This window comes from Gossypium arboreum, chromosome 7 (assembly GCF_025698485.1).
Source record: "Gossypium arboreum isolate Shixiya-1 chromosome 7, ASM2569848v2, whole genome shotgun sequence".
Classification (NCBI taxonomy): domain Eukaryota; kingdom Viridiplantae; phylum Streptophyta; class Magnoliopsida; order Malvales; family Malvaceae; genus Gossypium; species Gossypium arboreum.
This window is the reverse complement of record NC_069076.1, coordinates 18,222,069-18,233,098: the sequence shown is the minus strand read 5'-3', so window position 1 is coordinate 18,233,098 and position 11,030 is coordinate 18,222,069.

Below are 11,030 nucleotides of genomic sequence, written 5' to 3'. Positions count from 1 at the left end.
GTGTGGACAAAAATAGGCCATTTGCAAAGCCAATTTGCCACCCTTTTCTCATACACACCTAGCCATCAAAATGGTATCATTTCAACACATATATAGGCAGCCAAAACATGCCAATTCATTCACATAACATGCCATCAATCATCAACCATTTCAATTACTCAATTCTTTATTCAAAACATACCAAATTACTAAGCCAAATCACCACAACTTACATATTTCCAAAATGAATTTTTCTCACCTTTCTATCAACCAATTCATGCTTCTCAAACATACCAATTCATCATCTATAAATCATACCAAAATATACCATTTCTCAAGCATTAATATATCAACTAATAACTAACCAAATGAGCAACCACTATCTATACCAACAATCATGGCAAACATGCCAAAACATATGGTAACTTATAAACATCTCATATATCACTTGCCAACATATAAATCAAGCCAACTCAAATGACCATATATATTATCATTTACAAGCCAAATCTCATGGCTAAAGTCATAACTCAAAACATACCAAAATGATACTAGCCTATACATGCCATATACCGTATATTCAAAGATCCAAAAGTACCAACAATAGTCGATAGTGTGATGATGGTTCCTGATGATTCCTGATGTCTGAGCTAGCTTTGATAATCTATAAAACATGGAAAGAACACACAAAGCAAGCTTTAAAAGCTTAGTAAGCCATAACAAATAAATTTACCATATGAATCACAACATTTCTATCAATAGGCCAAATACAAGTAAACACATATAGATACACAAACCTTTTTCAATGAATACATATTCAAATTCACCTGTAATTTCATCAACCACTTCTCTTCCAATTCTCGTATGAATCTTATATGTACCTAAGTCGTTAAACTCATTAACATATTCTTTCTCAACTTATCTTTGCCCGTGAACTATTCGAAATGTTAAGGATACTTGGAATCACATAAAGCTCATACAATGCCATATCCCATATATAGTCTTACTTGTTATCACATATCGATGCCTCTGTCCTAGACATGGTCTTACACAAAATTGAATAACGATGCCAATGTCCCAGACATGGTCTTACACGTATTCATAATACAATGCCAATGTCCTAGACATGGTCTTACATGTAATCACATATTGATAACTTAATGTCATGACATTCGTATCCTATACTATTCCTAAGGTGCGTACGGGACTTTCGGATATCGAAACTCTATTGTTTCTTACTCGTATTTGCTCATTCCACATTCATAACAATTGAGTTTGAGATTGGTGATAAGGTAAAGGTGATATAAGACAGCTTGAACGCAGCTTCAGAAAAACAAAAGTCATATGCTGATCTTAAAAGAAAAGATTGAGTTTGAGATTGGTGATAAGGTATTCTTGAAAGTGTCACCTTGGAAGAAAGTTCTCCGGTTTGGCCGTAAGAAAAATTAAGTCTTCAGTTTATTGGACCATATGAGGTCATTGAAAGAATTGGACCGGTAGCTTGTCGGTTAGCATTACCACCAGAACTTGAAAGAATTCACAATGTTTTTCATGTGTCAATGTTAAAACGGTATCGATCGGATCCATCACATGTTATCTCTCCAACAGAAGTGGAAATTCAGCCGAAATGACATATAGTGAGGAACCAATTAAGATCTTAGTACGGGAAACAAAAGAGTTGAGAAATAAAAAGATAGCATTGGTAAAGGTTCTTTGACAGAAACATGGAATTAAAGAAGCTACTTGGGAACCTAGAGATATCATGAAAAGGAAGTACCCGAATCTCTTCACTGGTAAGATTTTCGAGGACAAAAATCTTAAGAGAGAGAGAGTTGTAACAGCCCAATTTTATGAAATCGAAATAGTGGTTTCGGGACCACAAATCCGAGTCCGAAAAATGAAATTATTTAAATTTCATAAAATGATAGGTATTATGATAGGAATATTGCACGAATTTTTTTATCGAAAAATTTTATTAATTATGTGTCTAATTGCAAAAATGACTAAATTGAATAAAATGTCAAAGTTGAATTCTAGTAGTTATAAGGATTAAATTGGAAATTGAATTAAATAAAGTATGATAAATGATTAAATAGAATTAAAAATCATTTTATATCATCTTCTTCTTCATAAAATATATGGAAACCCTAGGAGAGAGAAATGAAACTTTTCAAGCTTGAGTCTATAAGTTCTATGTCCCGTATTTAGTAATTTTTATATTTTTAAGATCGGGAAAGCTTAATTTCTTTATTTGAGTGATTAACTTAAAAGAAAACCAAAGTTTAGAAAATTACCCATGGATGAATATGCTGTAAATTGAAAGTTTTTGATAGAAAATGAAAGATTATTGATAGATAAACCACTTTTACAAAGTGATTTTTAGTGAAAACATGTGTAGGGACTAAATTGAAAAGTAGTGAAATTCTTGAAAAATTTCTGAAATTTATGAAATACATGTGCTGTAAAAGTTATATTGGAATTTTGAATAAGCTTGAAATAAGGAGTAAATTTCATAAATTTCAATCTTCGAGCTTAGGGACTAAATTGGAATTAATTAAAAGTTTAAGGGCAAATGGTACTTTTGCCTAAAATGTGAAATGGGCTTGATTGAATGTAAAAATCATAGAATTGATGATTAAATTTATTTATATAGATCCGGAAGTGCCAAACAAAGAAAAAGATCGAGGAAAAGGAAAAGTTTCGGACTAGTAAATACGATCAATTATCAAGGTAAGTTCGTATAACTAAATTAAGCATGTAGATGTGTTGAATTGATTGTTGAATTATGTACATCATGATTTGTAATTGGTATGTACAATTAATAAACCAATAATGATTTGTGATTTACATGTAAATGATGAAATATTACAAGAATCCGTTTGAATATTGATTTCTGATTGGACAGGTGATTACCGTGTATATGAGATCTTGCATATGTTGCAGTAAAGGTTGTTTCGAAAGGATAATCTTTTGATCTCATTAAGAAAAGGAAACATATCCTGAAAGGGTGATACTTGAAAAGGACTTATGTACCTAAGTGGTACAACTTGAAAAGGTTATGTACACTTTGTGTGTACACTTGGAAAGGTTAGGTATACTTTGTGTATACCAAATGAAGAGGAAATGTATACTTTGTGTGTACCACTTGAAAAGGAATGTACACCTTAAGTGTACAACTGGAAAAGGAAAGGGCCATTGGAAATTTAATAATTCAGTGGTAACGACATACATAGATATATAAAGAGAAATGGTATGATGAGCTCATCTATGCATTTTAGCGTTTTTGAAAACTAATCAATTGGTTAAATGATTATGTATAGGCCTTATTTTCTAATTGACTAATTTAATGGACATATTACTTAATGTGTAAATTACTTGATGAACATGAATGGTAAGTGTATTTTCGTTATATGAACTTATTAAGCATTAATGCTTACTAGGTTTATTTTTCCCATTTTATAGTGCTCAAAGCTCGTGAAGGTTGGATTTCAGGTCGAAGTTATCATCACATTATCTATCCCTTGATTTTGGTAAAAAATGTTAGACTTATTTTGATATAATGACATGTATAGACTAATGTAGACAAGTAATACGTAAAAATGATGGTTTGTAATCTAGCCATTGGAACGACTAGTAATGTATGTTTCAATGATGATATGGTACGGTATTGTATCATGAGTTGTATTTGGTTAATCAAGTTAATTAAAATCACCCATGAACACAAATTGTGAAATTTTATGTAAAAGTAAGTTTAGAAGTATGATTGAAAATAGGAACATATCAGTTTGAATATTGGAAATTGGTTGAAATGGATGGTATATACTTGTAAGTTTTCATGCAGGGAATTGGTTAAGTTTGGGTGAGAAATAGGGCTAGGAAATGACCTTATTTCGTCCACACGGGTAAGACATAGGGGCGTATGTCTAGACCGTGTGTGACACACGGTAAGCTCGCGGGCGTGTGAAATGACCGTGTGTCCCCTGTATCCTTAAATTCGAAGTCAGGATAGTACACGGGCAAAAGACATAGCCGTGTGTCTTGGTCGTGTGAAGGACATGGGTTTCAAGCATGTTCGTGTGTCAAAATCATATGAAAATGGCTTAAAAATGGTGAAAAATCAGTGTACCACACAGCCTAGCCACATGGGCGTGTGCCTAGGCTGTGTGCCCCTTTGATACTTAAGAAATTGCAAGTCAAAATTCCATATGGGCTAGCCACACGGCCATGGGATTTCCACGGGCTGGCCACACGGCCATGTCCTAAGCCACACGACGTGTGCCCCAATCTTCAAGGATAAATTTCTAAAGTTGTCAGTTTAGTCCCGAACCACTTTCAAAGCATGTATTGGGCCCCGTAGGCCCATAATAGAGACTTTTTGATGAAATTTGAAAAGTTTTGATTTGGAATGCAAATTTATGACTCGGTTTTGTACCAATACTAGTGTATAAGTTTGGTAATGCCTCGTAATCTTATTTTGGTGACAGATACGGGTTAGGGGTGTTACACGTCAGTTCTTGCAACTGAGCTTTCAATTCTTTTAACTCTGTCGGAGCCATTCTGTACGGAGCTATCGATATTGGCGTAGTTTCCAACACTAACTCAATGCCAAACTCAACCTATCGTATCGGTGGCAAACCCAGTAACTCTTCAGGAAACACATCTGGATACTCATATACAACTGGCACTGATTCAATCTTCTTTTCAGTCACTTTCGTATCAAGCACATAAGCTAAGTAAGCTTCGCAACCTTTTCTCACATATTTCTGAGCCAACATCAATGAAATCACTACTGGCAAACCATTCAGATCATCTGACTCAATTCGGATAATCTCATTATTCTGACATCTCAGATCAATCATCTTTCATTTGCAATTCACAACAACATCATGCAACGTTAACCAATCCATACCCAGAATTATATCAAATTTATCAAATGGTAACAACATCAGATCAGCCGAAAAACAAATGTCTCGAATCATTAATGGACAGTTCTTGCACACTTTATCAACCAACACGCATTTGCCTAAGGGGTTCGATACTCTAATTACAAATTCAGTAGACTCTACAGGCAAAGTATTACTGGATACTAAATTCACACATATATACAAATGAGTTGATCCCGATAACTTTAGTATCATGGAGAGTAAAAGTACCGGTTATAACATCTAGAGATGATGCTTTTTTGCGAGCGCGAATAGCGTAGGCTCGTACAGGTGCTCTAGCATCAGATCTCACAACAGTGTCTTGTGTCACACCTCTACCACTACTCATATTTCCCGTGTTTCTGAAGGGTCTACCTCTAACTACAGTGTTACTCGGCCTCATATTATATACTGTATCTTGTTCAGCCAACTCTAGACAATCACGAATAAAATGATCCAATGATCCACATTTAAAATAAGCCCTATCATTCAATCTACAATCACCGGGATACTGTTTACCACAATGTTTACATTCAGGTCGGTTAGGTCTTGCACTCCCAACACTAGCTATCGAATTAGCTGGAGCTTTGAAGCTCGACTGTTGTCTTGCTCGATCTCTATTTGAATGTCCCACTGATGCAGTTGAACGATTAAACGAGTCTCAGAATTTCTTTGATGCAGACTGATAAGACTTATTAGTTGATCTTTTTCTTAAATCTCTTACTCAAAAATTAGCTTTTCTCTTTTCTTTGCTAAGACCCTCAACTTTACAAGCCCACTCAACTAAAACAACGAATTCTTTAATTTCTAGAATCCCAACCAGAAGTTTTTTTTCTTCATTCAGCCCGTCAACAAATCTTTTACATATGGTCTCTTCAGTGGAAACATATTCCCTAGCATACTTGCTCAATTGTACGAACTCTCTTTCATATTCAGTGACAATCATCTGACCTTGTTGCAGTTCTAGAAACTCTTTAAGTTTCTAATCTAGAAATCGCTGACTTATGTACTTTTTTCGGAACTCGGTCTGAAAGAATTCCCAGGTAACTCGTTCTCTAGGGATGTCAACGTTTTCCATCAATGATATGCATTATATTTAAGCAAAGATACTACACATTTGATACATTCTTTTGGAGTACAGGACAATTCCTCGAACACTTTGATCGTGTTCTCGAGCCAAAATTCAACTCTCTCAGCATCATCATCAATTGTAGCCCGAAACTCTTCAGCCCCGTGTTTTTGAATCTTATTAACAGGTGGCTTACTTAATCGAATCAGATCTATCACTTGTGGCATAATTGGAACTTGTTGAGGAACAGGTAGGGGTGGAGGTTGTTGAGCAGCCGGATTCATTCGAATGAACTCCATGAACCACTCACTCGTCATTTGGAAGAAGGCTTGCTTAGCCTCTCCCTCTTGGCTACTAGAAATAGGCCTAGAATCGGTCGGCGCTGCCCCTTGAGCGGGAGCGGGCACATTACTTTCCACATCATCAGCTATGGCTCGATCGGGATCTATTTGCTATATAAAAACACATTTTAACTGTTAGGAATCATCACACTATCGCATTTTATGTATATGGCATGTATAGCAAGACTCTTACTCGCTACGTTAGTCCTAAAATCGACTAAACTGTAGTTTTGATACCAATTAAATGTAAGACCCCTAACCGTATCTGTCGTCGAAATAGGGTTACAAGACGTTACTAATCAACCACAACATAAATCATACATTTATGCAATCATAATCAAAATCCATTCATATGAATCACATCGTCCCTTATAAGGTCCTACGAGACCTTAAAACATGCTTAGAAGTGGTTTGGGACTAAACCGATAATGTTTACAAACTTTGGGAAACTTAAAAAATTTCTCAACATTTAAGGGTCATACGCCCATGTGAACAGGCCGTGTGCCTCACACGGCTACCAGACACGCCTGTGTCATAGGCCGTGTGAAAACAGGCATACATACTAACTTGCACCACACGGCCGGAGACAGGCCCGTGTGCCATGGCCGTGGAAAAACTAGAGGGGTTACTGACTTGGGTCACACGGCCGACCACATGACAATGTGCCAGCCCGTGTGCTACACACGGCCAGTAGACATGCCCATGTGTCTAGACCGTGTCAAACCTGTAGGGTATACTACTTAATTCGAAAGGGTACCTTAGGGAACACATGGTCGTGTGTCACACGCGGCTGAGACAAACGCCCATGTCTCTACCCGTGTGGACAAAAATAGGCCATTTGCAAAGTCAATTTGCCACTCTTTTCTCATGCACACCTAGCCATCATAATGGTATCATTTCAACACATATATAGGTAGCCAAAACATGCCAATTCAATCACATAACATGCCATCAATCATCAACCATTTCAATTACTCAATTCTTTATTCAAAACATACCAAATTACTAAGCCAAAATCACCACAACTTACATATTTCCTAAATGAATTTTTCTCACCTTTCTATCAACCAATTTATGCTTCTAAAACATACCAATTCATCATCTATAAATCATGCCAAAATATACCATTTCTCAAGCATTAATATATCAACTAATAACTAACCAAATGAGCAGCCACTATCTATACCAACAATCATGGCAAACATGCCAAAACACATGGTAACTTATAAACATCACATATATCACTTGCCAACATATAAATCAAGCCAACTCAAATGACCATATACATTATCATTTACAAGCCAAATCTCATGGATAAAATCATCACTCAAAACATACCAAAATGATACTAGCCTATACATGCCATATACCATAAATACAAAGATCCAAAAGTACCAACAGTAGTCGATAGTGTGATAATGGTTCCCGATGATTCCCGATGTCTGAGCTAGCTTTGATAATCTATAAAACATGGAAAGAACACACAAAGTAAGCTTTAAAAGCTTAGTAAGCCATATACAAATAAATTTACCATATGAATCACAACATTTCTATCAATAGGCCAAATACAAGTAAACACATATAGATACACAAACCTTTTTCAATGAATACATATTCAAATTCACCTATAATTTCATCAACCACTTCTTTTCCAATTCTCGTATGAATCTTATATGTACCTGAGTCGTTAAACTCATTAACATATTCTTTCTCAACTTATCTTTGCCCATGAACCATTCGAAATCGTTAAGGATACTTGGAATTACATAAAGCTCATACAATGCCATATCCCATATATAGTCTTACGTGTTATCACATATCGATGCCTTTGTCCCAGACAAGGTCTTACACGTTATCACATATCAATGCCTCTGTCCCAGACAGGGTCTTACACTTATTCATAATATAATTCCAATGTCTCAGACATGGTCTTACATGTAATCACGTCTCGATAACCTAATGTCATGACATTCGTATCCTATACTATTCCTAAGGTTCGCACGAGACTTTCGAATATCGAAACTTATTTGTTTCTTGTTCGTATTTGCTCGTTCCACATTCATAACAACTCAATGGAAAGTAAACACATATAATTCAAGTTAAAGACATTTATTTGCATATGAACTTACCTCGTAGTCAAAATAGAGGGACTGGATCGACTATTCGGTAACTTTCGATTTCCCTCGATCTAAATCCGATTTCTTTCGTTCTTGATCTATATACATTCAAAATTAAATCTTTTATTCATGAATACATTCAATTTAGTCCACAAACACATATTTGGGAATTTTTTCATTTTAGCCCCTAAAGTTTCACATTATTACAATTTAGTCCCTATTTCATAAATACAAAAAATTCAAAAAATTCAATATGGTCCATGCTTATTCAAATTCCCTATAGCTTCATAACATCCCATATTTTCATTTATTTCACACTTTTAACCACAACATTTCACATTTTCTCAATTTAATCCATTTTATGCAATTTCACTAAAAATCACTTTACAAAACAAGATAGTCTCCACAAATACTCATTTTTCATCATCAAACATTCAAGAGCTCAAGCACTCATCAATGACATTTCAAAAAATCATCAACACTTTCAAAAATTGAGACATGGGCTAGCTAAAACACGAAGCAAGGATCACAAAAACATAAAAATCATCAAAAACTGAGCTAGAATCATACCTTCATCAAGCCAATTACTTGCCAAACCCTAAATGTTCTCCAAATCTTTCTTTTCTTTTAATATTCGCCCAAGAAAGAAATAAATGAGCTAAATTTTGGCTTTTTTTAAATTAAATTAACCTTAATAACTAAATTACTTTTTTAACCTTAATTAAAACATTAACAAAACATTTAATGGTTGGCCATTTATGTCAAATTCCACTAGTCATGGTCTAATTTCAACATAAGGACCTCTCATTTAATAAACCACGGCAATTTAGAACTTTTAACATATAGAATGCAATCTTTGCATTTTACGCGATTTAGTCCTTTTTCTCAAATTGAGCTATTAAACGATAAAATTAGCTCACGAAATTTTTACACATATATATTCACATACTGTAAACACCAAAAATAATATTAAAATAATTTTATGACCTCGAATTTTTTATTTCGAAACCAATGTTCCTATTTAGCTAAAACCGAGCTGTTACACTACCTTCAACATAGATATTTTTTTCATATCAGATTAGATCTACTCAAAGTAACGAGAGTATGAACAACAAATTACATTATATTATGAATTCCTCTCTATCCCTTATTTAAGTTATACAACATTATGAAAAAAAGGCAAAAGAATTTTGTCAAGTAGAATTAAATCAAGATTTCTGATGCAAAAATGGAGCACAAAGTAAAGTTAATGGGCGTAGGATTTTGAAGCATACTTCCGATGTTTATACTCTTGCTATGTTTAAAAGGTTGAGGAAGACTTGATGGATAGAATAGGCTTGAATTGCGTTAAAGCTAGTAGTAGCGAAAACTTTTCAATATATCAAGTAACTGAAGATGGGTGTGAGAGAATCCACACTGTGGAGTTTGACATTTCAAGTAGCATTGCCTCGTGTAGTTGTAATATGTTTGAGAGTTTAAGATTATTTTATCGTCATGCTTTACGAGTTCTTGTTATGAATAAAATGAAATAGATACTTGAAAAATATATACTAAGGAGATTGACAAAAAGAGCAAAGTCGTTGTTGGCAAGTGATTTAAAGCCTTATCATCAGATGAGGAAAAATCCAATTGCTTATTGTGCAAGTTGAATCATATCGATTACAACCTTTTTGACAAAGGTTCATTGGCTCTTAAATATACTCAAATTGTCAAAAAAAAAATTTATGGGGACATTGTAGGTCGTTGAAAAAGAGATGGAAAATTCAAAGCATACATCTTTTTAAGAAGATATTACTAATGGAGCCAATGTGAAATCAAACGAACAATCAATATTTGATCCGGTATATGTCAAGATAAAGGGTTCAAAAAATTCTTGGATGAAAAATCAATTTGAGAAAAGTCAAAAAAAAAAAAAGAAAACAAAGAAAACAAAGAAGCCAAACTCTCAAATTTTAAAAGACGAGAATATATCAAGTAAGTAGCTTTTCCATAGTATTGTATTTGCATCAAAATTTTATATTATTCAATTAATTTATGTCTTGATAATAGGGAGAAAAGATAAAAAAAAAAAATTGTAAGTTCATTTCTATACTTTGATTTGTATATTATCATATTTAATTTTATCTAATAATTGTTGTTTTAATCCAGGCCAACAAAACAAATCAGTGATGTATAAAGATTCTCCATTAACGTCTCTCCTAATGGTAGCTCACACTCATGTTTATCCTTCCAATCATCAATTTCCAATGCTAATGACTCCAAACTATCATAATTACTTTATTCACTTTTTAGAGGTACTTTTTGAATGCAATATTATGTTTTAAATGTAACAAATCTTAGAATATGAAAATATTTTATGTAGGATTTTGGTTCAAATTGAAAGTGCAATCCTACATCTAACATGAATTATACTAAAGTGATGGAAGATATCAATTCATCAGCGTTCCTGACTCAGGTAATACATATTTTTTATTTATAGTATATGAACGCCTTGGGTTCTTCTAATTGTATGATATTTGATACTTTTAATATAGGGATACTTCTCAAAGGCTCAGGAGTCTCAACAAAAATGATGATAGTTGATGTGGAAGACCGCGATCCA